Source organism: Lolium perenne, chromosome 4 (assembly GCF_019359855.2).
Source record: "Lolium perenne isolate Kyuss_39 chromosome 4, Kyuss_2.0, whole genome shotgun sequence".
Taxonomy (NCBI): domain Eukaryota; kingdom Viridiplantae; phylum Streptophyta; class Magnoliopsida; order Poales; family Poaceae; genus Lolium; species Lolium perenne.
The window spans coordinates 370,858,270-370,869,820 of record NC_067247.2 but is presented as its reverse complement, the minus strand read 5'-3'; the positions used below and the strand labels follow the sequence as shown (position 1 = coordinate 370,869,820).

The 11,551-nt window shown below is 46.0% G+C and overlaps 1 long non-coding RNA gene across 3 annotated transcripts; it reads right to left on the bottom strand.

Moving 5' to 3' along the window:
- Positions 1–4,652: 4,652 nt before the first annotated feature.
- On the bottom strand, positions 4,653–9,582 carry LOC127326858 (uncharacterized). Of its 3 annotated transcripts, XR_011744029.1 has the most exons (5): positions 8,367–9,582; positions 8,209–8,285; positions 7,904–7,980; positions 6,943–7,018; positions 4,653–6,778 (listed from the first exon to the last, which is right to left on the bottom strand). It is a non-coding gene; the product is annotated as an uncharacterized lncRNA (long non-coding RNA). The 3 variants fall into 3 exon arrangements; XR_011744030.1 differs by lacking the exon at positions 6,943–7,018 and having other exon boundaries at positions 8,367–8,739; XR_011744028.1 differs by lacking the exons at positions 4,653–6,778; positions 6,943–7,018 and having other exon boundaries at positions 7,852–7,980; positions 8,367–8,728.
- Between the last annotated feature and the right edge of the window lie 1,969 nt (positions 9,583–11,551).

The window sequence follows — 11,551 nt, the reverse complement described above, 5'->3', positions numbered from 1 at the left end:
GACCTTTGGGGCCGATCCCAAGGATCAGCCTCGCCAAGTTGCACGTCGCTTTGCTTCGACTACATGGTCAGGCCAGTGGATAAAACCAGCTTAACCCTTCCCTTTGTCACATCAATACGCTCGCAATCGTCCAAGTTGATGCCTGAGAGGGGTTCTTGGCCCGCTGCTTCCCATGCGTTCATGCCAGCCGTTGAAACTTCGGCTGAGTCGTCAGCTTGGACGACTTCTACCTCATCCCCATCCCACTGTATTATGCATTGGTGCATCGTGGAGGGAATACAGCAGTTGGCGTGGATCCAATCTCTTCCCGGCCAGACAAAGATAATCGCTCGTGCTATCGACGATGAAGAACGTTGTAGGGATGGTTTTCCTTCCTACGGTCAGATCCACGTTCAGAACTCCTTGTGCCTCAGACGCTTGGCCGTTGAAATCGCTCAATGTTACGTTGGTCTTGATTAGATCCGAGCTAGAGCGTCCTAGCCGACGTAGCATAGAGTACGGCATGATGTTAACTGCCGCTCCGGTGTCCACCAGCATCTTATTCACAGGCCTCCCATCGATATATCCTCGTAAGTATAGGGCCTTCAGATGCCTGTAGCTCTTATCTCGTGGCTTCTCAAAGATAACCGGCCGTGGGCCGCAGTCAAGTTGTGCCACAGATGTCTCATCTAACCCTGGGGCACTGAACTCTGAAGGGAGGATGAACACCATGTTTGTTCCAGCCGATGTTTCATCATCGGCTCTCCTTTGTTTGGGGCGCCACTCCATTCTTCGTGGACGATCCTCTTCATCCAGGGCTCGCTGCACCTTTGCAGCCAGATCAGGCCGTGCCTTCCTTAGCGTATGCAAGTATAACCTTTCGGCTTCCTCCAGGCCGCGCAACCGCTGAACCCTGCGCTTTTGTGAACGGCTGAGTCCGTCAGGGCACCACCTTGGACGGTGGCACCTGTCTTCTTCTTCTTCTAGTCCTTCGTCCTCGGAATCCTCAAGATCTGCCCAACGAAGTGACTCAGCACGTTTGCTTGGTGGTGGGAGAGGTCCCAAGCGCTCAAACACAGACACGTTGGCTGCCTCCTTCTTCTCCTTGTTGCATTCTGGGCAATTGCCGATTGTGGGCAATCGGCTCATTCCTGAATCCCAGCAGTGTCTGAAGAAAGGGCAGTCCCAGTGTCTGGCGTTGTCATCTTGCTCCCTTGACGTGTCCGTGGCGCAGCGCTCGTGCTCCTCCTCATCGCGATCCTACCGACGATGTCTTCTGGCTCCTCTAGCCAGACGATCTCCTTCATCATCATAGTTGGACCGTCGGCGTTGGTCATATTGACTCACATATTTGTTGAGGAGGTGATCAGAGAGAGGTCGTTGATATCTTATGTTCTTCACTTCTCCCTCTGTGACGTAGCGCTTGCCATCATGATGGAGCCGATCGCGTGGAGCGGCCTCCTCTGTATCCTTGCTATGAGAGCAGCTGCCCTCATCTCCATCTTTGCCAGGGTGGTTCCCAGGTCCTACCATGTTGATGCTGAACGTGGGACCTGGCTGGCAGCCTTCGGGGTAGATGACTTCTACCATGTTAACGGCGGGGAAGGGCTGGGTGTCTACCTTCATGGCGTACTGGTTGAAAATTAAACGCCCCTTCTCTATCGCCGCTTGGATGTGCTGACGCCACACCCTGCAATCGTTGGTGGCATGGGAAAGCGAGTTGTGGAATTTGCAGTACGGCTTTCCGTTTAGCTCTTGCGCCGTAGGGAACTTGAGACCTTCAGGAATCGTCAACTGTTTCTCCTTGAGCAGGAGGTCGAAGATTTGTTCAGTCTTGGTCACGTCAAAATCAAATCCCCTGGGCGGCCCTGGTGGCTTTACCCATTTGCAGGACACGGGGGTTCCTCCCCGAGTCCACTCAGCCACTGCTACTTCTTGGTCTCCCGCAGGTATTTCACCTTCCTCTGTATCGACCATGACTACTGCACGCTTGAACTTGTCTTGGTACAGGTCTGGGTGGCGCTGTTCATATGCTGATAGTTTCTGAACCATTTGCGCCAGCGAGGGATAATCTGCTTGGAAGGCCATGTCCTTGAGCTGTGTTGCAAGGCCAGCTACTGCCAACTCGACTGCTTCCTTTTCAGTTATACGAACCGAATAACATCGGTTCCTAAGATTCCTGAAGCGCTGGATGTACTCTGTCACCGTTTCTCCGCGCTTCTGACGTAGTTGTGCTAGATCGGCAATGCTAGACTCGGAAGCTTCTGAATGGTATTGCATATGGAACTGTTCTTCCAATTGCTTCCAAGACTAGATGGAGTTTGCTGGTAAAGAGGTATACCATCCAAAAGCCGATCCTGTGAGGGACTGCGAAAAGAGCCTCACGCGTAGCTGATCCGACACTGAAGCCGGTCCTAGTTGAGCCAAATATCGGCCGACGTGCTCGATGGAGCTGGAGCCATCTGATCCACTGAATTTGGAGAAGTCAGGGAGCCGATATTTAGGTGGCAGCGGGATCATCTCGTACTCGTCGGGGTACGGCTTGGAATAGCCGATTGCCCTCCTTTTCGGCACCATGCCGAACTGGTCTCTCGCATGGTACTGATCTGATCCGCCGTGTCCGCTGCAGGAGTTGCACTCTGAAGATTCGCCGGGGTGGAGTACTTAGCCAGCCATGTTTGCTTTTCCAGCTCTGAGCCAACTGCAGGAGCTGGGCTCGGGAGTTTCGTCGGGGTGGCGTACTTAGTTAGCCACGTTTGCTTCTCAAGCTCTGTTGCTGACGTTCCTCCTGTTTGCGCCGAAGTCCCTGACGTTGTGGCCTGGTTTGAGAGTGGCCAGTTGCCACAATCTGGCACATAAGTGCACGCGTATCCTTGGGGGATCTCCTTAGGTGCCTCAGCCAAGAACTGGTAGTCACTAGGGTCACCACCGATCTTGTAGACGACGAATGCCGGTGTAGCCGGCACTTCGGCTGGTGCTGCCAACGCATATGGCAGCGGTGGACGGGACTGGAGTGGCAACTCTCCTTGATGCGTCCCGAGAGCTGGTCCTGACGGCGAGTATTGGTGGCTCATGATCTCCTGGATCACGCGCAGAGCGAGACGCTCCAACACGTTGACCAAGTTTTCAGAGTGGCGGTGCAGCGAGTGAGCCACCAAGTAGTTGATCTCCTGCCGTAGGCCCCTGGTGCGTTCCTCTGACGGGGCAGAGAGATCTATCCCATCGAGTGCACCTTGCGGTGAGAATCCCTTCCATCTGATGCCATGGGTACGGGTTCTCTGAAAAGAGCCGATGAGGTCGGCTTCGAGGGTGGCCTTGATCTCGTCATGTTTCTTCTTGAGCTCAGCAGGCAGCTCCTCGTAGGTGACTGGCGTGCCGTCCGTCGCCATCTCAGATGTAGATGGCGATGTGGTTGATGTAGATGATGGTCCCACCGGGCGTGCCAGAATGTGTTGATCGCCAAAACCCACCGACGGGCAGCGGCGAGCCAACACGGTAGAGCCGGGAAGAGCCTAGAGCTGCGGCTGGCTGAGACCCCTCCGAGCGACGGCCCGCAATGCTCTTCTGGTCACACGCGGCGATGCGAAGTGCAAGGGCGTGCCACCTGACCTATACCTGGTCAGGAAGGTGATGGGGATGCCTCGCTTAGTTCCTGCATGGCATACACGTAAACGTTAAATAAGAGCCTCGATCGGCTCTCAGGTTATCCTGTGAATCGGCTCAAAGAGCCGATCCACCCATGATCCGTGCGGGGTGCACGAATACTTGGTGATCCTGCTTGATCAAGATATAGCTAATGAGATCTACGACGATTTAGGGTTTTCACCGCATAATCGGATCATCCTACTCCAGGTTGGGCCTCGCGGCCACGCACGGTGCTCGTAAGCCGATCCTAAACAAGGCCACACAACCAACATGACGTTGATCATCGGAACATCCTGTTTAGGACTTGCGAACGCCACCCTACATGCCACTGGATCCTCCCCCCCTTTGTAAGGCCTAACTAATGCAGATATTAAACTAATCCTTGCATAACAAGGAGCAATCGTAACGGATCAGATCTACTAGATGATGAACAAGCAGGGTGCCGCCCCCACGCCTGAGATAGGCGTGAGGGCGGCTAGACATGCGAGGGTTGCACTACGTAATCATGTTTATACGAAGAGCTATGCTAACCCTAACACATCTATGATAACTACGTTGCGCGCCATCAAAGACGCTTCAGTACGCGCAACGCATGAACAACGTGGGGCTTGTGCTGCCTAGATCGCAAGATGCGATCTAGGCAGCATGTCGCTTACCTGATTGAAACCCTCGAGTTGAAGGAGTTGGCGATGCGCCGAGATTGGTTTGTTTTGGGGTGAACGTTGTGTTGTTGTTTATTCCATAAACCCTAGATACATATTTATAGTCCGGCGGACTTTCTAATTCGGACGTGCACCTAACCGTGCACGAGTAAAACTCTAACTTTTAATCTAAAGATACGATCTACCAAATTACAGATACAATGGGCAATTCAGCCCAACTTCGTGCATAAGGCCAATTCTTGTTTTTCCTTCCATGTATATCTTCAAGTCTTTCTCAATCGTGGCCCACCTCCGACTCGGTCAAATTCTGGTGATAACAGTTATGTATACAGTTCACGATCCCATGATCAGTGCGCCGTGAACACATAACCGAACTGATATCAAATTACACCATCCATTACAAAGCGGAATAAGAAAATTACAACATGGTCACATGACCAATACTTACATAATAGCCTCGAAGGGCCTAACTAAACATCAGAGTAACATCATCACTTCAGCAGCGCAGTACCCAAGTCATCTGCCATAACCCTACAGGCAACTGACTGGGGAGACGTTCCTAGCCCGCATAGACGTCGTCAACTCCTTCTTCATCTGTCGAACTCCTACAAGTCTGGCCAAGTAAATAGCCAGGGACAAAGCCGTGAGTACATTTGGAATTGTACTCGCAAACCATCAAGAAGGTGATAAAAATTCTAACTAGAGAAGGCAAGAGAGGAAAAATAGTTTCTCTTGTGGATGAAGCATGTGGAAGAGAAATAGTTTCTCTTGTGGATATAGCATCCCGGCATCTCGAGTGATGGGGACACTAAGGGAGTCCTATTACATCTCTATACCTTTGTTAAAGAAGAGGTAGCATACCGCCATCTCAATTGATGGGAATACTAGGAAAGTCCTATGACATCTCTATATCTTTGTTGAAGAAGATACTTCAAAAGATAAACTACGACATCTCTATATCTTTGTTGAAGAAGATACTTCAAAAGATAAACTACGACATCTCTATATCTTTATTGAAGAAGAGTCCCTCTACATGAAACACTAGGAAGGGTCACCCAATTTTGTTTCATTATCCTCGACCATCTCCATATGGTCGGCACCAGCCTTTCCGTACCCTTCTGGTACATCCAACACACACATTTCCTTTGGAAATCATTTTCTAAACCAAAACTCGACACAGCTCGGTAACGGCCATCCCAACCGTCCATGACCGCGGACGCGGCTATTCGAATAGTTTTAACTCTGCAGAGTGTGCGCACTTTCCCCACAAGATCTGATAAATCCGCCGGGATCATCCCCGGTTCGTCATACGAAAGTATGCGAGTCTCGGATAATCAGTCGAAGCCTTTCGCCTATTCAACTTAGCAAGAGGTCCTACCCTATGGAGTATGTACCTCCCCGGCACCGTGGCAGCTCACCTCCCTTCGAGCGTGGCTCCACCGCCAAGCCAGGGGACCCATAGTGTCTTCCGGACGGGTCAGCCCCGAAGGCCTCCCGTTATACGATTGTATCCAACTACGACAACCCGGACTCGGGGGTAACCGTACCCTTGTATAGTTGTGCGGTGCCTCATGCTAAGAAGAACAAACGTCAAGCTAAGCCCCGTGCCCACGTTGGAGTAGTGTGGTTGCGCGGGTTAATTGTTCCGGGCGAATACAGAGAACCATGTGTCGTTTTTCTCAAAAACCCAAGTCACACACACATTTCCTCTTTCCAACCATCTTTGTCAAGATCCTTTCCTTTCATAAACCATACGCTTGGGTAAGATTGCCTCACCCAAGGTTTTCATAAACATTTACAACAAGGAAAACCTTGAGGGATTCCCAACCTATAGTTTCATGAGTTGAACTAGTATTGCACTACGGCCGAGATGAGAGTCATCCCGCCATAGATGAGGTATAAAGGGGTAGTGGAGTGGATCATACTTGCTTAAGGTAAGCATGTATTATGACAACACAAGGAGGAATATACTCTCAGATTTGTGGTGCTAACTACACAACTTAGATAGTGGAGTGTCACTATCCAACATATTCTCCAAGGTGGTACACGGCATACTCCTCTCAAGTTGAGAATACACCAAGATCATGACATTGATACCTCTATACTACAAAGGGGGTGGGTGTGGTGTAAGTTAATATCTTGAGATGGAACATGCTCAAGTTGAGCATACAAGATCACCAAGTGGAATAGCACGGCCATGTTACCATGCATCCCATAACACAAGGACAATAGTGGAGCATCACCACTAGGGAGTACCCCACTTGCAATCACACATAGATGACATAAATAGAGATAATAACACACATAGAATGAAGGTGCTTTGAACATCAACAAATGACATCCAACTAGACACCGGATCAGAGATCAAAAGATGGCTTGCCTTGGCTTATTTGTCCCTGTACTTCTTCAACTCCATCAATATAAGAATCCCGTCAATATAAATAAAATCCTTGTCCGAACCACTTCTTCTTCTTCTCCGGAATTGTTCGCATCTATCGTCGGAAAATATAAAAGGAACACAATAAACACATTGCACCAACAAAACAACATTCAACAAACAACAATAACCATGCAGCCAAGGTATAACATACTAAGGACTTATAGATACCAAAAAACAACTTTAAGAGTTTTAATTTAGAAAACCACATTTATTTACCTAGTAGAGGTATGAGTGCATCACAACTTAGCAATTGCCTCTCTCGGTTATCACCATGGTATAAACCAAATATCCCCTGGTAGATAACATCATGAAGAGGACAAATGCATTAGTTTGGCATCAAACACATACACAATACAATTTCAAACATTTTTGGAAGAGTAGAAATCAGTTTTCCCAATTTAATTTGCTCCCAAAACACTACATCCAAAATAGGAAGCAAACCATATTCCACATCATTTGGAAACTTAAGCAAAACAAAAGAGCTAATGTTAAGTTGCAGAGGTTTTGTTTTGCAAGCATAAAACAAAGGTTGCCCAACTCTACTAAAAAGAGTTTGCCAAGGGTTTTAAATAAACCGAAAAGTTTTGCTTCAACAATGCATGTCACACATAAACATTACTAACAGCAAAAAAATATGTGTGAACAGAGACTAACAATATTTTTCCAAGGTAGCCAGTACAAATACAAGACTAACCCAATTGGAAACACCCAAAAATATCAAACCTACAATTTTAGGAATTTCTTTGAATCTGACTGTACAGAAAACAAGATCTGTAAGCCATAAATCGTAGAAACATTCTAAAAATATGAGGCCACTTGCATTTTAAAGGTAATTAAACAGAGATTCACACGCAATTGGATTTGGGTTCAAAATATTTCTGAAACTCTCACAAATGGATTTACAAGTTCACTGCATGTTTTCACCATTTGCTTTAACTATGGAGTTGCAGAACAGATAAAGGTTTGAAACTTTTTTGAGATGATTAAGAAAACATTCATCAATCCTACAGAAGTGGAATCACTCAATTAGGTTCAAAAATGGATTTTTGATGAATTAAAAGCTAACAGCCATGTCTGCAGAACACACAGAATAAGTTTAATTCACCACAAATCGTACACAACTCATAAAAATATGAGGTCAGCTGCATCTGAAAGGTATTGTAAAGGTGGTTCTTACCCAACTGGTTTCATTCAAAAATTCGTTTCCAAGCTCCTGATTTAATTCGACAAAGTCAGATCTGACCAGATCTTGATCTGTGAACCATTTTAATTCCATTAGGTCATTTGAAGTGACCCCAACGCCAAAATGAAGGTACTGGAGAGGGCTTTCACCCAAAATTGAGTTTGCTCAAAAAGGTTTTGTAAAACGGAAGAAATCTAACAAACAATGATTCTGCATGTTTGCAGAACTTTATTTATCATGCAAAATCCGTAACGAATTTGAGAATGAGACCAATGCCAAGTTGTAGATATTTTCAGTACCTATCTGCAGAACTTTGAACCACTCGATTTGGATCTGCACACGAGATTTTGCGGATTTTACAAGATCGTACCAGAATCTGAAACAGCAAGAAACAGAAATTACTGCAAGGTTTTGGACGAACTTTGCTCAAGAACTTCAGATCTGATGATAGCTCAACCTTCTACATGCTTGGACCAACATGCACCTGCATCAAGATCCAATCTTAGCAATGGAGGGAGAAGAAGAGGAGATTAAACCATCTAAGGTTGGGGAGAAGATGGAGGGGGAGGCTCTCATGGTGAGGATGAGCTTGAGGGAGGGGGAGAGCTTCATCTTGGTGGCTTGCCATGGCTATGGCCGGCCATGGGAGCAAGGGGAGCACCATTTTCGTGGGGAAGTGGAGGAGGAGAGTGTGAGGGAGTGGAGGAAATAGTAGGGAGTGAAAAGAAATGAGGCAAAGGAGAGGAGTGGAGAGGAGTGGAGAGTGGGAAATGAGAGCAAGTGAGGAGGGAGTGGGCTGCCAAGCCCCTTTATATAGAGGGAGAGGGGGTGGGTTGGCTGCCTCCTCATTGATTGAGTTGGTTGGGAGGCTGCCCATTTATGGATTGGGGTAGGTGGGAGGCATGGCTTGTATAAGAAGGAAAAGGGGAGATAGTGCTGGCCGAATTTTGAATGCAAACACAAATTGGCCGGCTCCATTCTTGCCAAACAAAAATGAACAATGAGAGAGAGATGCACATCATCCATGTGCATGATGTTGAGGAGGTAATGTTGATGGAGGTTGAGACATAGAGATAGAAATGGAGAGTGAGAGTGATATGCATTAAAAGGAAAATTTGTTATCACTTTGTTTGTGGCAAACAAATGATGGAAAGAGATAGATCCAAGGTTTAGAGGGGTAGTGATGGAAGTACAGATACAATACCAATGGTGAATATGGTGGCATAAAATCAATTCAAGAGGTCAAGGTGTTGATGGAAAAGAATGGGGGAGTGAGATAGGTATGAGGAAAAATAAGTTGTTCTAAAAAAAGAGGTCAATTGGGAGTGGTTTGAAATACTCCCTGAGTCTAGGGTTCAGTTGAAGGGAGTCCATTTGAAAGTATCAAATGATCATCCATTTGATCAAGAATTGGAGGATGAGGGGATACAATGTGGTAAATCAGTGATGTGCATAAGATGTGCAAGGATTGTCATTTGAAAAAAAAGAATTTATTTGAAAGGGATTTGAAACACCTCAATTGGGAATGAACTCAAGTGGAATGGAATTTGAAAATGTTGAGAGAAACTAGTTGGAACATAGGAGGTCAAAATGTTCTACTTACTTTCTCAAGTGAAGTAGAGTTTTTCTCAAATGTAAAATAAGCAAGAGGAAGACAAGAAATGGTATAGGTACCATAAACAAGCCTTTTGTAACATGGAAAACAAAATAGAAAATAATGTTTTAGAAATCAGTACTTGGTAGAAATGGGATGAAAAACAAAACCCATTTCAGTTTTTTGTTTTCTTTGAAGAAATATCCTGAAAAGATTTTATAAAACTAGAAGTAGTTTTGTGATCAAAACTAGAGAAGGAAAAACAATAGGGTTTTTGAGAAAGAAAACTAATTTAGGGAGGAGTGTTCTCAAGGGTAGATGGTGGCCTCAAAATGTACCCATCATTCCCACTCTTGGTTTTGTGAAGATTAAACTTGAATAAAAACAAGAGGTAAAAGTGAAGGAAGTGATCTTGAGGTAAAACATTGGATAGGGTACAATATCAAGTTGAATATAAGAGTTGCAGAGGTAGAATGGGACATGTAAGACGTTGGAGTTGTAGAGGGTGATGCACAGATGAGATCCATGCATTGAGGTTACCAATAACAGTTGTGGGTGCTTATAGATCAACTGCCAAAGTTGGAATCTTATAAGCCCGCCAAAATAGATTGTTGACTTGGCTTCAGAACTCGGCCAGGAGGAGTGGGTATAAGAGAAGGATGTAGCAAGGGGTAGATGATCCCCAAGTTTTAAATTGAGGAGGATTTGAGCTAGATTAACACAAAGAGGAATATCAAGATGGCACACTCATGTTGCCATCAGGAGAAGGGTTTGATGAAGTAAGAAGGAAAACAATTTTTCCTAAGTCACACATGTGTTTTATTAGGTGAGTTGTTTGTTTTACAACTAGGGGTGTTGTCCCTTGAGGCAGCTCAAGACAAAACTCAACAAGCAGAACAAGGCAATACATCTACCAACAGATCAAATCAATTCACTACAACAAACAGATCAAGGCAATTCATCTAATTAGTCTATAGAAAAAGTTTTTGTTCCCCCTAATTTTTGCACTAAGCACAACTAAACCAGGTTGCAAAAGTTGGGGTGTGACAGATCTTCCACCCTTAAAATAATCTCGTCCCGAGATTACCAAGCGTAGAACTAGAGGGGTTGTAAAGTTTAACTAAAGTTAGACTCCATTCTTCTGTAGATGTGCCGCTGTTGAGAGGGTTGCAACTTCATCTTCTGAGAGACACGATAGGAGTTTGCCGAGGCAAGCTTCGGGAAGAGGTTGATCACTCCAAGCAGGTGTTAGATCTGTAGCTTCTTCACGACCCTAGCGGAGGTTCAAGACTGTGAGAGGGTTAGTGCACCCCAACGGTGCTTTAGCAGGGTTGAAAACTTTTTTTTTTGGGTTAGCTCCAACTTTTAGTGGAAGACGAAGTCTTCCACCCTTAAGATTTTTCACCGGGCTTTTGGAAAAACTCAGAGCTTCTGCCTTGTAGTTCTGTCTGGGGCTTCTGAAGAAGTCATCGGTCTTCCGTATTCAGTCAAAGAATCTTCAGAGGAGATGTGTAGATCAAGGCTTCAAGAGGCACTCACGGTGTTTGTTAAACCATAGGATGCGCGGTAAGTTAGTAAGTCGATGGAACTCCTGGTTGGTATCCATCTGAAACAGCAACAAGGGTCGTCGAAGACAATCTTCAGCTTGAGGGTCGGTGCTGACTTAAACAAGTCAAGAAGTGAGCGGGTAATCTACACCTAATTCTTGAGTCTTGAAGTATCTTCAGGAGCTTCACTTGATGAGGACCAGACGAACCATGTGATGTAGCTTGGCTTTGACACTATTGTTCTCTAAGCTTGTTAGACGGTGTGTCAGAGGATAGTTTTAAGAAGATATCCTCGAGGTTAGCGCGATTACTCCATACTCCAAGGTTAGACCAAGTTAGTATGTCTTCTCTTCTTGCGGAGTTGCAGTTACTCTTGAAGGTAGGGCTTCTTCTTTCTTGGCGTAGTCGAGATGCTCCAGCTGATCTTGAAGGTGGTCAGCGTTGATAGGGGTCTGGGTTAGTTTTTCTGAGGGTTGAAAAACAACTGCTAACGGCTAGGGT